Source organism: Canis lupus, chromosome 2 (assembly GCF_011100685.1).
Source record: "Canis lupus familiaris isolate Mischka breed German Shepherd chromosome 2, alternate assembly UU_Cfam_GSD_1.0, whole genome shotgun sequence".
NCBI lineage: Eukaryota > Metazoa > Chordata > Mammalia > Carnivora > Canidae > Canis > Canis lupus.
The window spans coordinates 65,910,612-65,931,094 of record NC_049223.1 but is presented as its reverse complement, the minus strand read 5'-3'; the positions used below and the strand labels follow the sequence as shown (position 1 = coordinate 65,931,094).

At 46.3% G+C, this 20,483-nt stretch overlaps 1 protein-coding gene across 9 annotated transcripts in view; it reads right to left on the bottom strand.

Annotated features, from left to right (window-relative positions):
* SIAH1 (siah E3 ubiquitin protein ligase 1) overlaps nucleotides 1-16,786 on the bottom strand; it is a 78,409-nt gene extending 61,623 nt beyond the window's left edge. For 2 of the 9 annotated variants that reach the window (XR_005355830.1, XR_005355829.1), the window contains exons 1-3: nucleotides 16,625-16,786; nucleotides 15,578-15,699; nucleotides 6,683-6,919 (exon numbers count right to left, since the gene is read on the bottom strand). The gene's annotated coding sequence lies outside the window, so the exon portion shown is untranslated. Of the gene's footprint in view, nucleotides 1-6,682; nucleotides 6,920-15,577; nucleotides 15,706-16,017; nucleotides 16,144-16,624 lie in introns of all 9 variants that reach the window. The other 7 variants (XM_038531111.1, XM_038531110.1, XM_038531113.1 and 4 more) reach the window with 6 other exon arrangements.
* Between the last annotated feature and the right edge of the window lie 3,697 nt (nucleotides 16,787-20,483).

Below are 20,483 nucleotides of genomic sequence, written 5' to 3'. Positions count from 1 at the left end.
AACTTGATCTCACACTTCCAGCCTCCAGAACTGTGAGGAAAAAACATTCATTGTTTAAGTCACCCAGTCTGTGGCGTTTTGCTATGGCAGCCCTAAGAAACTAAAACACTCAACCATTTCCTAAACAGGTCCTCTCTGGAGAGGCTATAGTGAACTAGTCCATCACTCCCAGCAAAAGTGGAACCCACTGTTGCTGTCCTTTCTTTCCTAAATATAAGGGAAAACCTTGGGTGACTCAGCTTCTGAGGCAAGGAGCAGCATGAGAGGAAAGAGTCAAAAATTAAAAACTCAAATCCACAAAGAAGACAGCTCAAAAACTAGAAAGAAATCTTATTTTTAAAACCATCTAATGAAAACATTTAGAGAGATTCAAAACAATATCACATCAAGAAAACAAGAAGAGGAGATTATGAAGAAAGAGCAACTGGAGAATAAAGATGCTTTTAAGGATTGAAAAATTACTGACAAAATGAAATAAATTATTAAGGATGGAAAATAAACTTTGATAAAGAGGCAAACTATGAGGGCAAAAAAAGAGAATTAAGGAGAAAGAAGAAAGCAAGAAAACAAAAAAAAATGGAGAGAAAGAAATAATAAAGGAAGAGCATTTCCAAGAGTTGAATAAGGACCCACATTTTGATCGAAAGAACCCATAGTGAATGAAAAAGATATTCCAGTGAAATGTCAACATGTCAAGAGAATAGAAAGCCCCAAAAGTTTCCAAAGAGACAAAACTAGTCAGCTAGTTTTGGGAATAGGGATTGGTCAGGTTTCAGACTGCTGTTTAGCAGCAACTCTGGACATAATACTTTCTCAGTTATGAGAAAAAAATAATTTTGAACATGGAGTTCTTTTTCTTTTTAAGATTTTATTTATTCACTCATGAGAGACACACAGAGAGAGGCAGAGACATAGGCAAAGGGAGAAGCAGGCTCCCCAAGGGAGCCTGATGTGGAATTCAATCCCAGGACCCCAGGATCACGACCTGAGCCAAAGCAGACGTTCAACCACTGAGCCACCCAGGCATCCCTGGAATTTTTTTTTAAGTTTTATTTATTTAAGTAATCTTTATACCCAACATGGGGCTTGAACTCACAACCCTAAGAGTTGCATGCTCTTCCAACAGAGTCAACCAGCTGGCCCTTGAACCTAGAATTCTATACCCAAACATCTATCCAGTAAGAGAGCAAAGCAAAAAACTTTCTCCAAACAGGCAAGTTCTCAGAAAATTTAACTGCTATGTGCTCCCTCTCATAGGAAGCTATCTGAAGATGCATAAATAAATAAATAGGGGGAAATGGGATCCCAGAGAATGGTGGATTTTAACTCAGGAGAGCAGTGAATGCAAGACATGGCAATGCCAAAAAGGAAACTAGTTGAGCTCAGAGCAGAAAGATGGAAGAGTTTACAACAGAAGCATCTGGGAAAATGGAAGACTTTAGTTAAGATTTTTTTTTTTTAAATAAGAATATGATAAAGACATATCATGCAAGGGATACTAAAAAGAAAACCACACACACAGAAAACACAATAACAACCCACAAACAAAAGCAAATAAAAAACCTAAGTCAGAAATTCTGAGAGGGGAAGGAAAGAAATGGTTGTACAGGAAAATTATGGCCCAAAATGGAAGGAAACCAAAATTCCAAAATTTAAGATAGCTGTGTTTCAATCCATGGCAAATCCCAATGATTTTTAAAATTACAGAACACTTCTGTTTATCTAGTTTTATACTAGTTCTCATAATTCCTCCACATTCCCCATACCTCGTAGTTACTACATATGCTGATGGATAGAAACTGTTATCTCTCTCTCTCTGTGACTATCATAAATAAATAAAAATTTAAAAAAAAAAAAAAAAAAGAAACTGGTTTTAAAAACACATATGGGGGGCACTTGGTAGCTCAGTCAGTTGAGTGAGCAACTCTTGATTTCGGCTCAGGTTATGATCTTGAGGTCCTGGAATCGAGCACCTCATCTGGCTCTGTACTCAGAGGGGAACCTGCTTCAGGATTCTCTCTCCCTCTGCAACACCCCCCACCCCACCCCACACACACACTCATTCTCTCTCTCTCAAATAAATAGTAAATCTTTTTTTAAAATGTACGGAAATTCATTGTGTTTGGGCACCTTTGAGAATCTTCTAGTACCACAAAGAATATTTGTGCTCTTTGATCTGGGTGCTGGTTACACAGTATTTGGTTTATGAAAACTCATTAATCAGTACCCATAAAATGTATGCTTATCTCACATATGATTGTTTTTATTCTTTTTGTTTAAGTGTGCCAGACAAAAGATGAAGTGTGGAGGTAGGGCAAGGAGAATGGTGAAGGGTTCTGATATCTTTATCTTACCAAATGAGGAGCTAAGAGAGTATGTCAGGTTGATAGAAAAGAAATAAAGTCCCAAATATTTAAATTTACCAAGGCAACCAATAGACAAAATAACAGTAATACTGGGACAATTACACACTGAGAAGGGAAGGTAGAGTGAGTGAGAGCCTTGTGTTTCACAGCATGACTCCGTAGATGTCCTCTAAGGTAGCATTAATCAGCTGAAGAACTGAAATCATTAGTGATTAAATGAATTTTTTAAGTTTATTTATTTAGGTAACGTCTACATGCAATATGGGGCTCAAACTCATGACCCTGAGATCAAGAGTTGCATGCTGTACCAACTGAGCCAGCCAGGCACCCTTTTAAGTCACTGGTGATTAAAGGGGTTGCTTCTGGGGGACCTGGGTGGGTCAGTCCATTAAGCATCTGCCTTCAGCTCAGGGTCATGGTCTCAGAGTCCTGGGATCGAGCCCTGCATTGGGCTCCCTGCTCAACGGGGAGTCCACTTCTCCCTCACTCTCTCTCTGTGTGCTTGGATGCTTTCTCTCTCTCTCTCTCTCTCTCTCTCTCTCTCTCTCTCAGATCTTTCCAATAAGTAAATAAAATCTTTTTTTTTTTTTTTAAAGGGATTGCTTCTGACCTGGGCAGGAGTAGAGATGAAGACTATTGTCATTGGTATTCTGAGCTATTCAATTTATTATCACACGCAAAATATTATTTTAATAATATAAAACTTTAAAACTATGCAATAAATCAGCACTAAATTGTACAATGCAATCCATAAGGGCTGAAATGGAGCTGAGCAGAGAATTTGATGTTTCATGGCTGGAGCAACTCTTTGCCCCTCCTTCTAATATCACCAAGACCCACTGAAGTTTTAAAGGACCCTCTAACTCTTAAAAGATCTTGGAACATAGGCTGTAAGAAGCATCAATAGCTTTTAGGGTGCTAGGAGAGTCTCAAAGATGCTCCAAATGAAATTCTTATTATTTTATGGTGTTTTTTTTAGTTTATTTATTTTTAGTCATCTCTACACCCAATGTGGGGATTAAACTCACAACCCTGAGACCAAGAGTTGCATATTCTTCCAACTGAGCCACCCAGGTGCCCCATATTACTTTGTATTTTAAAAAGCAGTTTAGGGCAGCCCGGGTTGGCTCAGTGGTTTAGTGCCGCCTTCAGCCAGAGCGTGATCCTGGGCACCTGAGATTGAGTCCCACGTCGGGCTCCCTGCATGGAGCCTGCTTCTCCTTCTGCCTGTGTCTCTCATGAATAAATAAATAAAATCTTTAAAAAATAAAATAAATAAAAAGCAGTTTATACCCATTGGCATTTGTAGGATCTATAAGTGAGGAGTATATGGGGGGAGTATGGAAATATACATAAAACTCAATAAACAATAGGATGTTGTAATCTCAAAATTATTGGAGTTTGCCATGGAATTGAACATAGCTACTTTAAATTCAGATCAGTTTCATAACCTGGACAAAATGCACAGCTAGGGGAGGATTATCAATTCACACATGTTCATACATTTCACTCCATAAAATCTACGCTGAGTATTAGCATCTCAGTCCAGACCCTCAGGGATGCTTTTGGATAGTAGACTGATTTGTGAATCCACATGACATTTTATATGGACCTTCTTCATAAAAAATATAAAGCATTTTGCATTCAATTTAAGAGGCTCCTGGGTCACCCTTGAGGCTCCTCCAGGGAAAGATCCATGAAATCTTGCTCTAGGTCTTAGAGTTGAAGTACTGAGGACCACCATGTTTCTAGTACTTCACAGGCCCCAGGGCAAGAGGGATTTCTTGGGAAGCTAGTAGCAAGGAGAGTTCTCTTGCAGAAAGCCCTGGTCACTGAGACTGTTCCCAGTAGAAGCCAGCAGAACTAGTTGAGCACCTCCTGTAAACAACAGGTGAAGAAATGGAGGGCCAGAGTGGGGAAGTAAGCTTACTTCCTCATCCATTCAAGATTACAACAGCAATAATCTCAACAGGCGGCCTACAGAGTGGGAGTCACTTTACAGATGCACCTTGATTGTCTTTCCAATAACAATCAGTCCTGGTCTGGCATGATCGTCCCTAGTGTCCAGAGTCAGAGAGGGTGAGTGACTTGTCAAAGTCACACAGCAGGAAGTAGCTCAGCTGGGGTGGAACCCATTCTGGTTAACTTCAGAGCAAATGGCTAAAGGTTGAGGGGACTATAAAGATGGTTAAGATACTGTTTTGCTCTCATAAAGCTCTTGGTCTATTGGTAGGAATAATGCATATATACAAATTAAAATATTTGTTGGAGGTTCACTGCATGGCTGGTCTGGAGGAGTGGGCCCTGGGAGTGGGCCTTGCGTCCTGAATGCATCCTGCCCAATTTTTCATTCTCTTTGGCTCAGATAATGGTTCTGCTGCTGTGTGCTCTCAGGCTGTGGCTTGGGAGAACATGTGTCCTGGTTTCCTTAACCCTCCACCAACTGAGGCCCTGGGTGATTCCTGCCGGGAGGGAGGGTGCCCTGTTCTCCACTTTGCTGTCCCAAGTAGGAAGCAGTCTGTGGTGAGCTGCCTCTGCCTGGCCACTGAGGAGGAAGTGAGGGCCCTATGGGAGGACAGGGCGCCTGCCTGGGGATCTATGTAGGGTGCAAGGATCCACTTTGGGCTTCAATGGGCCTGCCACCAGTTACTGATCAGACCAATGGTTCCCGCTACAGCCCTGAGCATGTCACTCCTCCCTTGGCCCCAAAGGTTCACTGACCCCTCCAGCCCCGACTCCCTCTCAACGGTCGTGCTTGCCTGGATGCCACACACTGTTGCCTCCCCCTGTTTTGTCCACACAGTTCCTCCTGTCTGGAAGGCCCTTGCTGTCCTGTCCACCTGAAGAACATACCCATCCTTCACACAGCTGCACAAGCTCTGGTGTTTTCGTGAGGCTCTCTGTGCTGCCTGCAAGCCTAACTTTGAGCCCAGTGGTTTCCAGGGCCGACCGTTGCCAGCTGCTCTCGAAACTTCTGCCCCTTGCCTCTCACTTGTTATTCTCCATCCTTGGATGTCAGGGACCTGGATTTACTCATTCTAGGTGCACATCCTTGGAGTAAGGCATGCTGCCCAGTCAGCACTCAAACAAAAAACAAAAACAAACTCCCCCTAAAAAAACAAAACCAAAAATAATTTTTAAAAAGCCCAGCTCCCCCCCCCCAAAAAAAAAAAACAGCCTAAAAATTAGCAATTGAGAAAAGCAGGCAAAACTAAAAAAGGAAAAAAAAAAGTGTCCAGCTCACATAGAGCTATTTATGAGCGAGAAGGAAGGGATCATGACTTGACTGAGACAGAGAAGGAAAAAACCCTACAGATTTGGTGCTGAGCCCCTGAGCCACTTCTGATGACTATCTTATTGATTATTGTGTCCACGCTATCAAATGAAACTGTCCCTGGTATGCATTAGTTAACTTTACTGTCCCCATATGATCTGAATACCAGTTGCCCTGCTGAAATTGAAATGAGCAGCTGCCTTGGAGAACAATTGCCATTTCTGGCCCAGTTTGAGAGTTTGTTAGCTAGGAAAGAAAATGGAGCTTCAAGTTCAGTCTCTCAGGTCCAGAAATTTTCTACAATCCCACAAAATGAATGCATGCCCCTCCTATGCTGTCCTTCTATGTCCCTGGGCCCCACATCACTACTCACACACTCTAGGAGTTGCTAGATCAATATTGTCCAGTTCCTCACTTTGGAGATAAGGAAACCAAGACCCAGAGGGAGTTGACTTGCCCAAGTCACACTGTTGGTGACAAAGTTCAGACTAGAACCCAAGGTCACACAGGTTGTGACAGAGTTCAGGCTAGAGTCCAAGGTCACACAGAGTTCAGACTAGAACCCAGATCTCCTGTCTCACTATCCAGTGCCGCATTCCATTCACCATGTTTCTAGGAGCAGCTCTTCCCTTGGGGACATGGCAATTTTGTGCTTAGCCACAGGTAAGTGGCGTAGGTTGTCCTCAAGGGGACAGAGGGGCCCTCCAAGGAAGATCTCTTGCTAATGGTGGAGGAGGAAGGAAGTTTGAAGTTGTAAGAATTGCTACAATCCCTGGTTTCCACAAGTGAAACCTGATGGGGGCTGAGCCCTGCCCTAGAGCAGTATCCTGAGGGTAGGAGCTGGCAAGACTTGTCCTAACCTAGCCCACATGACCTTTGCAGGCTCATCTTCCCCGTACCAGTCCTGACAGCTCAAACTCCAGCCACATCTGGTGCCTCACCTGTCCTGGCCATTCCCTGCCCTTTTACCCAGTGCACCTTTGCATTCAGGCTGCTTTCTCAGCCTGAGCTAGCTTTTCCAACAATTGCAAGCCCAGCTCACCTTCTGGGTCCACCTCAAAGACCACTTCCTCTGAGAAGTCCTCCCTGATTCCCCTCCTTGCTGTGTCTCACACAGTCGGCTCACTCTGGTTAGGCATGTCTTGGTCATTTCTATCTGGATATGTGTCCCTCTTCTCTTTACCCAGTGGGCTTGAGGGCAGAGGTCCTATCTTGTTGATACCGTGTCCTCCACAGCAATCAGGAAGCCTCAGGTGATAGGAGGTGCTTCATCATGTCCCTGTGAACAAGAAATAAGGTTTCCCAGAACGGTCTCCAAGGTCCCGACAGCACCTCCAGGTCAAAGTTCCAGGTCTGCTGTTGCTTCCAAAAGCACCAATCATCTGTTGTGCGGAGCTCACACCCCGTTGATTCCCTACTTTCCCCACTTCTCATCTGACTGTTTTGGCCTAACTATCATCTTGGCAACTTCCACCGTCTCCAGGCCAGGGTCCATCCCCTCCGTCTCTTGAGCCACTGACCTTACCTCACCAGATGTTTACTTTGCCTCCGACTCAAGGAGTCTGAACATTGCTTTTGCAACACAAGCCCCAGGCACCTTGTGTGACGTGGGCATGCTACCTCACCTCCCCAAGCCTCGCTGTTCCTTGCAGGTGAGGGTCATGTGACTACTGGGGCTGCTGTGAAGATCAGATGAGCTATGGCGTGAGATGGGCCGAGTGTGGTGATCTGACACACAGGAAGTATTCACTGAATGCTTACAGAAACAGAAAGAGGGAATAGACCTGGCTTTAGTGGCTTGCTTCTCCATTTTGCCAGAACCTGCTCCTGGACCTGTTCTCCCCATTTCTCTGTTTGGTAAGTCCTGCTTGGCCACTCTTGCAGCTGTCCCCTCACCGCCATCACTCATCTGACCAGTCATGCCCCTCAGAAAACCAAGACCCAGGGAGGGTAGGCTGCTGGCAGGATCACAAATCCAAGGTCATCTGCCTTCTTTGTCCAGATTGAGGGTAAAATCCGTAGACGTGACAAACCTACACAGTGTTATTTATTTTCTTTTTAAAGATGTGTCACAAATGAGAAGGTTCTGAAGGCGTGGAGCAGGTCTTGCTTTCTGGAAGCCCTCATGTGTGCCAGGCTTGGAGGGATCCCTGTCATAAGGGAGATGGTAAAGTTGAGGATGCCCACAGCAAAGGAGCGTTCACAGGCACCACTGGGGCTCTGCTCTCTGGCCCGCCTCCCCAGAGCTCCTTTCTGGCCCTCTCACTAATCATGACCATTTCCAAGGGGAAAATGACAACAGAGTCTTGGCAACGCACTGGAGGCTGGCCTGGGGCCTCACCCCCCCCACCCCTAGGACCTATCACCTCCTCCCTGAGTCTCCCACCTGGAGGGTAACTCCCCCGACAGCTGCAAGCAGGAGCCCTGGGCAAGCCTCCGATCCTCAGTGGCACCATTTGGAGACAGCAAAGGGAATTAGGTCTCTTAAAACCATCTGTTTAAGTGGCTCTAAATTAAGTCCCACTGTGTGATCTCCGTTTCCTTACATCCTGGTTGTTAACGAGAGGTCCCACTGGGCAAATGAGAATGTTTTTGAAGAGCCAGCAGAAAGGAGTTAGTCTTGATAACCAGGCACGCCAGGAAGGGCGAGCTAGGAGGAAGAAGGGGTGGAGGAGGTCAAGGTCCGGACTGTTTACACACAGCGGATTTCTGAGGGCTCATGAACAGTTGACTGTGCCTCTTCCTCCTTCTCCCTTTATATTCTATCTGGGGTTTCAAGTGGATGAAACTGGGGCCTTGGCCTTGGGTGACTTTCACAGCCAGATGACCTTGACAGCTGATTTGTGCAGAACTTCTCATCCGTGTCTTTGTAATCACTTAGTTTACTATCGTCTTGCTGCTTCCCCGGATCAGTTAGAGTCCAGAAATGGCTCTAGATCTTTCAGCAGAGGGAATTTAATACCAGCAATTGATTACACAGAAAATGGAAGAAATGAGAAACTAAACGCAGGCATTAGCAACAGCAGGAAGCCTCTTACCCCAAGACTGAAGATGCTGGTGGGCAGAAGCTAGCCCAGAGCAAGGGCTGCCTGTGGGAGCAGGCTACCGGGAGATGAAAGCTGTCCTGCAGGCGTTGGAGCCACAGAAGGGCTGTCCTCCAACAGGTGGAACCATGAGGAGACACAGCCACTGCTGAAGGTGCCCTGAAGGCAGAAAGGTGGAGAGAAATCCCCCTATCCTCCTGGCCTCCGGTCTTCACCAGCTTCTCCCATTGGAAAGCACTGAGTAGGAGTGAGGGAGCTACACTGGCAGTCGGGGGGGCTAGATCCCTATTTGAAGCCATCCAGTAGTTTGTCCCATAGTGTGACACCATGCCGGATACGGGGGCTGAGGAAGGTGGCAAGCATCAAGGAACAGTTTATTAGGGAGTGAGTTAGAAAGTGTGTTTCTTTTTCTCTAAACATCTGATGGCATTACCGAAAAGGTCTCTATTTGGTGCTAACAGGTCTTTAACTTTCAACACGTGCCAATCTCTTTTTTTAAACCTCAAGAGATAGTGACCTCAGGTTTAAGCCTTTGGCTGCTGTCATAGACGCTGTTGGCTGGCTCAGGCCTCTTCTAACCCGTCTATTTTTTTTTTTAATCTTATTTATTAAGGAGAGGCACAGACAGACAGAGAGAGAGAGGCAGAGACACAGGCAGAGGGAGAAGCAGGTTCCATGCAGGGAGCCCGATGTGGGACTCGATCCCGAGTCTCCAGGATCAGGCCCTGGGCTGAAGGCGGCGCTAAACCTCTGAGCCACCTGGGCTGCCCTCTCTAACCAGTCTATACACTTACTTCCCAGCTACCGTGAGTGCGGGCTGCTAACAGTTCACACCTGCAGCCTTCTCTAGGGCATTGGCTCACCTGGGAATAGGCAGGAGTGGCTACCATCGCCCCCGGGGCCGTCTGCAGGCAATGACTTACTAACGTAGGAGATAGGAGTGCTCGTGCCAAGATGGTGCAAGTCTATGGTACCATTCATCCTCCAGAGCTCCCCGACGAAGCAGGTTGAGGATGGCCTGAAGTTGAGCCCACGTCTTTGCTTAGCCTCTGTTTCCCTCCCCTGGTGCCAAGAGCCCTCCCTCAATAAATCACTCGTGGAAAATATCCTCATCGTTGACTTTAATCGTAGGGAATCTAACACAGCAGGCAATAGGATCTAGCTAGAATTTGGTGACTTTCTGTTTTCCTTTTAAATATTTTTACCTAGTTGGTTTATGGTAGACTCTAAAGGTTTTCCATTTATGGGTAAGACAAAGTTTCGTTTTAAAGTCATTTTCATGTAACAGATTTAATTTAAAGAAAAATGCTAAATAAAGTACAGGTTGTATCCAAATATTCACAGCGGCTTCATTCATAGCCCTAGACTAGAAGCCACCAAAATGCCCTCACCTTGTAAGGTGATAAGCAAATTAAGGTAAATCCATATTTGGCAATAAAAAGGAAGGAACTATTGATACATAAAACAATATGAATGAACCTCAAAAGCCTTATGTTAAGATACTGTCTCAAAAATCTGGGCACTGCATGATTCCCCTTGTAAGAAACTTTGTCAAGGGAGAATGGTGGAGACTGAGATCAGCTGGTGGTCGCCAGGGCTCAGGAGTGAGGGGACTTCGAGTGATGAAACATTCTACACATGATTGTAGTGGTGGTTACACACTGCGTGTATTTATCAAAACAGACCTCCAGTTCTGGAATGGACAAACCATGGGATTGAAAGGTACACACAGGGAATACGGTCTGGTGTTGGTAGAGTGTCATATGGTGACAGATGGCAGCTACACTTGTGGTGAGCATGGCATGACATACAGACTTGTCCAATCACACTGTTGTACACTTGAAACTAGGGTAACGTATGTCAGCTGAACTTCAATTAAAAATAAAAGAATGGGGCACCTGGGTGGCTCAGTGGTTGAGTATCTGCTTAGGCTCAGGGTGTGATCCCAGGGTTCTGGGATCGAGTCCCACACTAGGTTCCCCGCAGGGAGCCTGCTTCTCCCTCTGCCTGTGTCTCTGCCTCTCTCTGTCTCTCTCATGAATAAATGAATAAAATCTTAAAAAAAAAATAAAAAAAGAGGACTTAAGAGAAACTCAAAGGCATAATAGGGCAAGAGTTGCTATTTTTGACAACAAATTGCAAGGATCATGAGTAAGCTAAATAGAGAAGAAAAGAATATAAATAAAATTAAATTGAAAAACAAGGAGGCTATATGCTTCAAACAGGTGAACTCTAATGTAAATTATACCTTAATAAAGCTGATTTGTAAGAAATGGTACAGACTCCACGTGGCACAGGAGAAAGTGTGACAGTGATGGAGGGGAGTGGAAGGGGGAGGGGATGACAGTTTGTCAGGGGACTATCCAAGTCTTCACCGAGTCACTCCCTGGGAGGTGGACAAGTTGAGGAGGTTCTGTTGGGTTGGGGAAGAGTAGAGGAGGTGGTGGGAGCCACTCAGACTTGGCTGTGACTAGCTGAATGTGGCTCCCTGACCCACAGCCTCAGGCTTGATGCTTGTGCAGATGCAAACAGCTGGGGGAGAGTGGTGAGTGGCAGCCACGGACTCCTTTCTCTCCTCTCCATGAACAGGTGGAGTAGAAAGCGAGAACGCAAGGAAGGGCCCCTGCCTCTGCATATCCACACTTTTCCTGATCTTTTTAGAATTTTTTTCTTTTTTTCCTTAAAGCAAATATCCCTGGCAAGAGAGGAAGGAGAAGGAGGAAGAAAGAGGTTCTTGAGCAAGGGGTGGTGGCAAAGAAAGATCTCCCCCTGCTCAGCCTTGACATGAGGTGGAAAACAAGAAGAGTGATTGTCCATGAATATGAACTCTTGAGCGACCTCTGTGGAGAGCTGGATGGACAATGCCAAAGCCCTTAAGGGTCACTCAGGCAGGAGTGTCTGCTCTCAGCCTTAGTTTTTCAACTCCAAGCTGCTTATGGATGGGCTCTGCTCTGTCTCCCTTTTCTGTCTCTGACTCTCTTTGATGGAGGCACAAGCTGAGCAGAGGGAGGATGGTTTTATTTAGCAGAGGAACCTGCTCCAAGTCTCATAAATGTTGACTTTGTATGAAGTCGGCTTGTCCAAACATCATCCATCACCCTGAGCCATATTTCATCAAATTAAATGGCTACTTTTTGCAAAGAGGTGCTCGTACTAATATTTACCTTGCATCTTGTAAAATCATATGGAAATCGAATAATGATGTTGGAAATAGAAAAAGCGAATCCCAGAGAGAATATAGCTGAGTTAGTTGTGCTTTCCCGAGTGGCCTGTCTAGGCCGCTGAACCTCCTCCTCCACGCTGGTCCCCATTCCTCATCCTGGGTAGCCCCAGCCCCTGCAGACTTCATAGCCTGCTTGGGTGCTCACATGGACAATTTCTTAGATTTAGACTCAGTCCCCCTTTCCTCTCCATGGGTTTTTTTGCTTTGTTTTGTTTTTTACCTGCTAAGAAATTCAAGAAAAGTGAGTGAACAGTTATGTAGTTACAGAAAATCTGTTACCAGCAAACATTAATGGAGGATAATGAGAAAAATTACTTTGGTCACTAAGTGGTATGCATATTGTTAATAACTTCATTCATTAATTTACCTGTCAAATGTTTATAGAGCATTATGCTATACACGATACTTATACACTGTGACAGATTATACTTGACCAGGTAGGCATCCACGCTGGATAGAGCAATTGACCATATTTGTATATATTCTATGAATATTATTGAGTGCTTACCTTGAGCCAACCACTGAAGCAGGCCCCAGACAGGGAAGTGCCCTAAAATGTTATTTTATAGGAGGTGATGATAAAGGCTTCTTTTACTCCATTGTTCCTTCCTGTGTTAATTCACTCCACATTTACTCCTTGCAACCATCACCACACATGGTTACGACATTGTTTTTTTCTTATGATGAGAATTTTTAAGGTCTATTCTCTTAGTAACTTTCCAATATGCAATACAATGTTATTAACTATAGTTACCAGCTGTACATCACATTCCCATGACTTATTTATTTTCTAACTGGAAGTTTGTGCCTTCTGACCTCCTTTACTCCTTTTACCCACACGCCCCCCCCTTCCCGCATCTGGCAACTTACTAATCAGTTCTCTATCTATGTGTATGAGCTTGAGCTTTTGTTTTGTTTTTAGATTTCACATAAAAGTAAGATCATACAGTATTTCTCCTCTAACTTTTTTACTTAGCATAATGCTCTCAAGCTCCACCCATGTTGTTACAAACCGTAAGTTTTCTCTGAAAACTTATACATATATTTTTTTTCTTTATACATTCATCTATCAATAGACACTTAGCACTTAGGTTGTTTCCATGTCTCAGCTTTGTGTAAATAATGCTGCAATGTACATGGGATACAGATATCTTTTTGAGGTAGTGTTTTTGTTTTCTTTGGATAAATACTCAGAAGTGGAATTGCTGGATCATACGGTTTTTCTATTTTTAATTTTTTGAGGAAACTCTGTAGTGGCTGCAGCAATTTACATTCCCACCAACAATGGACAAGTGTTCCCTTTTCTCTGTATCCTCAGCAACATTTTTTTTTTGATAATAACCATTCTAACAGATGCAAGGTGATACCTCATTGTGGTTTTCAATCATTTTCCCTGATAATTAGAGATGTTGAGGATCTGTTCATGTACCTCTTGGCCATCTGGATGTCTTCTTTGGAAAAAAAAAGTGTATTTAAATCTTCTGCTCATTTTTTAATTGATTAGTTTTTGCTATTGAGTTATGTGAGTTCTTTATATATTTTAGATATTAATCCCCTATTGGATATATGATTTGAAAATATTTTCTTTCATTCAGTAGGTTGCCTTTTCATTTTGCTAATGATTTCCTTTGCTGTGGTACATTTATTCCGGAAAGTTCTCTACTGGACACTAAGATGCAGGTATGAGATATTTTCCTGCCCTTGAGGAGCTCACAGCCTGGACACACCCCCAAATCCCTTCCAGACCCTGTTACCATGAACTGGCTCAACCACCCACCCACCAAGAGGGAAGGGAGGCACACATGGCAGTGTGAAACAGCAGCCAAGAAGTTGGAGCAATTGACCTTTCGGTTGCTCAGTGACCAGCCTGGACTCTGGCCCTGGGGACTTCGGAGGAGGTTGACTTCTCCCAGGGGCACCATGTACTTCCCCTTTGCTCACCTTCATCCACTTGCAATTAGCTGTGCAAAGACAGCAATGTGACAGGGTGTTTTTCAGAACAGGGTCTGATACATAGTAGGTGCTCAATAGCACAATATTGGTCAGGCCAATATTTGTGGCCTGACCTCCTCTGCCAGCGTCACAGAGCAATGAAGTCTTCTTGTAGGGCCTGTGAGGCGGGGTTTCAGAGGAAGTCTGAGGTGCCTTGGTGAGTAGGTATGAGGAGTGACTGGTCTTTAGAAAAGTGCCACACAATAAATGCTCAAAAGAAACACAAGCGATGATGATGGTGATGGTGATGAGTCTGAGTGTTTAAGAAGCTGGGCTGTCTGAAGAAGGCAGAGAGAAGCTGGAGACGCTGGACTCCGGAGGATATATCCATCCCTGGAATGCCAAGGGATGCTTCTGATGCGTGGACAAAGATGTTTCTCTGCTGCTCACCTTGGCCAAGCGTCCCATCCTGGCAGTCCACACTGCAGGATTATCCAGGAGCCTGGATAGGGGGGAGTGGGGACTCTCAGGCCCTAGGGCTGCCAATGGGGCAGAGCTGTGGCATCCACCAGGGTGCTCCTGGTTCCCTCTCTGTTGGGGGCCATGGCTCTCCAGTTGCTTCCCTTCGCCTATGTTGGGGGGTGGGGGTGGGGCTCCATTTACCCTCCAAGGCACATAAAGGAAGGGGCTCCTTGTTTTGCAGGATGAGGGGGAATTGCTATGCTGCTGTTTATAGTTGAGATGATGTCATGTGGCCTAACTTCTCGAGCATTTCCCTTTCTCACTTCCTCCCTGAGCATTGTCTTCCTTTAGTTTAAAATCTTGACTCTCTGATGCCAGTTTGCCCCTAAGCTTTCAGAGGCACAGGGAAATAATAATTTGGTCACATAACAACTTGGGCCATATTTTATTGAGGCCTGACTGTGTGACCGACACAGGGCTAAGCACCTCTCCTTATTCACTCATCTGATCCTCACAGTGGTTCCCGGAGGCAGGTGCTATTGGCATTCCCAGGGTGCAGATGAGGGAACCGAGGCTCAGAGTGTGCAAATCACCCCTCCAAAGTTATCAGGTGCGAAGTGTCCGAAACAGAACCCAATCTCTTAACTGTGATCTCTTAAATCTCCAAGAAAGGCAGCTCCTGTCTCTGGAATTTGCGTTGAAAGAAGAGTCAGGAGGACAAAAAAATGGCTACTTTGGGGGTGACAGCTAATTAGAGGGTAGGATGTTCATTGGTGGCTGGAGGAAATGTTTTTTAATGTGAAAACTGGGCGGGAAACATCACTTCATTTTTCGCAATGACTACACGCAAGACAGCCTTTTCCCATTTGTAACCTATTATCCCAGCACAGAAACCAGATCGTGGCCAAGAAAACATCTCTGGGCACTGGACTGAATGCCGGAGGGACAAGGGGGAGACCCGCCAGTTCCTGTCTCCCAGTTGCCCCAACAGGTTGGCTGTGCCCACGCCCATGGTCTGTCGCCTGTGGTCGTCACCTGTGCTCTGTCTTCCATGCCCCAAGGTCACGGCAGAGCAGCTTGAGGGCAGCGAGGCCTCGTGCACAGAGCACAGAACCTTCCAGAGAGCGCACTGGGCAAGGACGGCCACAGAGCCGGAGAGGTTTGGGTTGGCTGATGAGTTTTGTTTTGTTTTAATAATTAGGGAGGGAACCAGTATCTGGCACAGAACAACCCAAAGAGGATCCCAGGGCCCCAAGAGAGAAGAATCCAGACCCACCTGTGGCTGCTCTTGCCCTCGGCAGGCAGCTAAGCCCAGACTTGCTGGATGCTGCCGGGAGAGGAAGCGATGAAGAGCTGAGGAAATAAATATCCTTTTCCTGGCTGTGGAGTTCCAAAAGCCTGCACCTCCGGACAACAGAAAGGAGGAGCTGGCTAAGGCGGAGGGGGTACAGGAGGAGTAAGACCAATGCCCCTCCCCCGAGGTGGCTGCGGGAGGGGAGAGAGCGGAGGGGAAGCCCTACAGTAGAGGGTGGTGGGCCCTAGACACCCTCCCACCAGACTGCTGAGCTAACAACCAGAGCGCCCAGTGCCACTGCCCAGGAAGCACTGTGGGGACACGGCAAAACCCCAAGAAAAGGCGGCGGCCACGGGCAGCTTCCAAGAGTGGGGAGCACGGAGATGATGCTAGGGGTGCCACCACTAACAGAGACCCCATACCTAGACCACTGACGAGGCGTGTCCCCCAGACAGACAGGATTGTGGGCCTTCACTAATGGGTCCTCGATCGATTCCCCCGAATTTAGGGGCAACCCCCTAAGTTGCCTGACATGACATTTCTGCTACCTAGCAAAATAAGGGCACAGAACAAAATTAAATTGAGTTATAAAAGACTAAGTCCCATTTGACTCCAGTAGGGAATCCCCTAAGACCCCCCAAGTTTGCGAACTGAGAGCATGGCGGGCTACATCACGTGTAGAGAACACAGAGTGTGGGCACCATGGTTCTCAGCAAAACTTGCTGTTTCTGTAGTTTTGTGAAGGTGTCTGGGAAATGGCCTACATACCAAGGGTCTTTTGTCACTTTGGGGAATCCAGTCCCTCCTCTGGGGTCTGGGGAAGGCCTGCTTCCATCCCAAGTTGCTTCTGAAAGGCGATTCCTTGTTCCCCTGCAGTGTGCCCCACTGGCAGCTGGCCCCCGACTCACCCTCCTGTCTCTGCTCTATTTGGAATTTCAAATCCTAGACAGTAACCGTTTAATGCTGAGGACAGCAACTCAGAGACTGGAATCCATGGATCTTAGCTTGCCCCTCAAGACCTGCTGTTACCTGGTTTCCAGTGATGGCTCCAGCTCCATGGCCTGTCCTGGCCTGTCAGGCAAGACGCTCTGATGGCAACATGTCAAACAGGTGGCTCTCCAGCATGTCCTCCTGTCATGTCTCTGCTCCTGCCCCTCACCCCTCACCCCCACCATCCATCTATCCCCTGGCCATCAGCCCCTGTGTTTTCAAGACTTAGCTCAGACATCACCTCCTTTGTGAAGTTTCCCCAGGGAAAGGTAACCACGCCCTTGTGTATGACCTCACTCTACCAGGTACAGATGGCCACCACTGATGGCTCCTGCACCAGCTCAGTGAATGTATCGGTTTTCACATTATTTCCTTCTATTCCAAAACTTTCAAGTTTTAGGAGGAGAGAAAGAGAGAGAGTGTCGGTGTGTGGGGGGGTGGGGAGTAGAAGAGGGGAAGAGAGAGCAGATAAGTGGAGGAGCCATTGAAGGGGGCACTAACTCTTTGGCTTTGTAAAAGGGTGTTTATGAAACACCAGCTCCTTTACCATCACCATTATTTCATAAAAGAGAGGTAATGTCAACACAAAACGTGATCAGAGGGTCAGGACTTCAGATTTCAGGATGGTGCTTTGAAGAAGACTCTCAACACCTTCTACATTTAGATTCACATGTTGGCCTTGTATTTCTTATTTGAGACCTTGTATCCTGGAGTGTGAGCCCTAGTGCAGCCTCTGAGCTCACAGCTCCAGCTGCTGGGGTTTCCCTGGCAACCAGAACCTTATGAGTGTCCTTGGCTGTGGCCCAAGGCCCCTGTCTCACCCATCAGACCTCAGTTCTAATTGATGAACTTAACCGACTAGAAGCCATCAATGCTGGGAATCTCATCAGGAGACTCCCTGGGCTGTGAGCCCAGTTTAACAAGGGATTTTCTTGACTGGTAAATCCCATTTGGATTGGGAGCCCCGAGTGAGAGCAGCTCCAGGGCAGGGTCCTTGGATCTGCCTGGTGGCCTCAGCCCCAACACCGCCCCTCCGGGAGGAGGGCTTTGCAACTCCACCCTCCAACCAGGAAAGGCATCTGTGATGTTAGCATGGGCGCAGGTTCTCCATCTAACACCTCCACCCTTCTCTTAGTGTGCTCCCACAATTTGATACAGTTTTCATGGCCCCCCCTTCCTTTTTAATGTATTGTAAAAATCCTTTTTACTGATCTGAAATGTGCACATATAAAACTGACCTGTGTGCATTACATGTATAAAAGAAAAGTACTTTATAATAACTTCAAATAGTAGGCTTTTGAACATATAAATGCCCTGGCCCAGCTACAGGAGCAGAATTGATGAGCTAAATGCTTGTTCTTGTGTGGGGAATCATCATAAATGCACTGTTTCCTGATGTGATGTGTGGTGAGTCAAATACCATGCCCAAAGGGTTTGATTTTCTGAAATCCCTTGATGAAGTAATGCACAAAATACAGCTTTCCTTGATTTATATGGAAGTTGCAATCCCAGAAAATATGGTGTAGGTTAAAACTGCAAAAATATTCAGTGTTTATATGTAAACATATAAAATGCATATAAAATAGATTATTAAGGAGAACCATTAACAGCTATGTCATCTACAAAGCTTACTGGAGGGGTGGTTGAAAGTTTGGCCAGAGAAGAGACCATTCAACAATCACTGTGACAAACCAAAACCTACCTCCCACCCCAACAAAAGTTTTCACACCTCATTGAGAGCCACTCATGTATAGTTTGTGGAAGAAACCAGGCGCAGAGAGAGAAAATGATCCACGAACTTGCTAGCAGCCCAGCCTGGCCTGGGCATGCTACCTCCTGACCTCTGCTCGGTGCACCTACTTCCATGGAGGGCTCCAGACTCTGCCCTTTGGCTCAGACTTCCCCGGAGGTGCTTTAAGCAATACTACAGAGGATAAAGGAGGCTCCACACCCCTTGAACCAGAGCCGCTGCGTTCCGCCTTTATCTTTTGGTTAAAAACTTTATTTAATAATTGCTGACAAATTTTGTTCCTTTGCCGTGTGCCAGGCACTGCTCACAAAGACAACCAGCCTATGGGCAAGTGTTAAGGATCTGAAGTGTGTGGGCTTGTCTAAGGCCCTACCTACAGGGCAGGCCTCTCTGATTTGTGTCCAAACCCCTTCCACCAGGCACAGTGCCTCCCTATCCTGTGTGCACACTGGGCTTCTGTGTGAGATTTCCTTGAAAACAGGATTTTACTGTGAAACAGCTGCCCCAGGGAAGCCTGGGTCCTCCATGGGAGAAGTTTGAACAAAATGGATCTTCCACTGTGGAAGTAGCCCCCCGTATCTACAGACTGCAGTCTAGAACCCTCTTTGTCTGTTTGCTTATAAAAAGCACTCAAGCGATCCAGCACTGCAGAAACTCTAGGAAGGAGCGATAAGCAAAAGAATAAGAGAAAAACCATCTACAGTCCCTTCTACCTGAACTCAGTAGGTATTAACAGTTTGTGAATAACTTAGCCTATTCCATATGTGAGATGCCACCTTTTAAAATATATATATATATTTTTGTTCATTTAAGAGAGACAGGCATCAACAGGGTGGAGGCGCAGAGGGAGAGGGAGAAGAAGACTCCCCACTGAGCAGGGAGCCTGATGGGGGGCTCGATCTCAGGACCTTGAGATCATGACCCGAGCCAAAGGCAGATGCTCAACCCACTGAGCCTCCCAAGTGCCCCAATATGTCACCTTGATTCACAGATTTTATTTCTAATTTATAGGAATTATATTTAATAAAATGTATCATTTTAAACTACTGTTTTATAATTTCCGTGGCTCATTTGATGACATATATGTTTATATATTTATAACAAATTGGGGTAAGGATGCCATGGTTTGCACATGGTTTGGTAAAGCTTGTTTGGCCTAGTGGAGGATGGGCGTGGCTTCTTTCACAGAGCGCCATCAGCACAGTTATTTATTTTATAATGATGACGACTGGCATTGAGCCCCACCTTGCAACTCACTGAGCCTCTCCAGCCCTTCTGTCTTTTAATTCTTACAATCCCTTTGGGAAGTCAGCAATGTTGTCTAATTATCCTCATTTTATTAAGGAGGAAATTCAAGTTCAAAGAGGTTCTGTGATTTGCCAGCTAGGGAGGCACCAAGATCATGAGCTTGGTGTCAGGATCTGGTGTCATCCCTGCCACCCTGGCCTCCCCTTTGAGGATTGCTGGGCACAGCCTGCATGCTCCAAGTAAGTGATTTCTCAGCAAAGCCACTGGCCTCTGGCTGTGACCTCTGGCCCCTGTGGAGGGCTAAGGCTGTGGGCAGAGCCCAGGCAGCTGCCAGGGGCCAGGCATTACACAGAGCTCTGGGGATCCCCTCCTGCCAGCACCTGTGATGCCCGCTGTCTCTTAGCAACCATTGGTGGCATCAACATTGAAGGGGCACAAGAGTAAGCTGAGTTCCATTTCAGGGCTTCTCGGGTCTTTAGAAGGGGTCTGTACTTTCCCTTGCCTTTTGGGTGTCCCCGAGTCCAAGGTCAGCCTTGTAGGGCACAGGCAGGGTCTTGGCAACTCAGCGTCTGCCCCAGTGCCCCAGCCTTGGTGGACCCTGCCCCTGCAACAAGCTCTGGGCTCTGAGAAGCCGAGGGCAGTCTGCTCCTCCCAGGCTTCTTTGCCAGGCGCCAGGGTGTGAGGCGTCAGATCTGGGGCACTCCTGGCATTCTAATCCACCAAGGATTCCAGCAGGTGCCAAGTCTCTGGTATCAGGGGAAATGACCTCAGAGCTTTGGACGTGGCTGGCAGTCTACCGCCTGGACTTAAAGGTCCCCTGGCAGGCACCTGTCACCCTGTCTCGTCCTTCCTCTGCTTCAGACCTTGCACTGGGAGCTGAGGGTCTGGGAAAGAAACAGG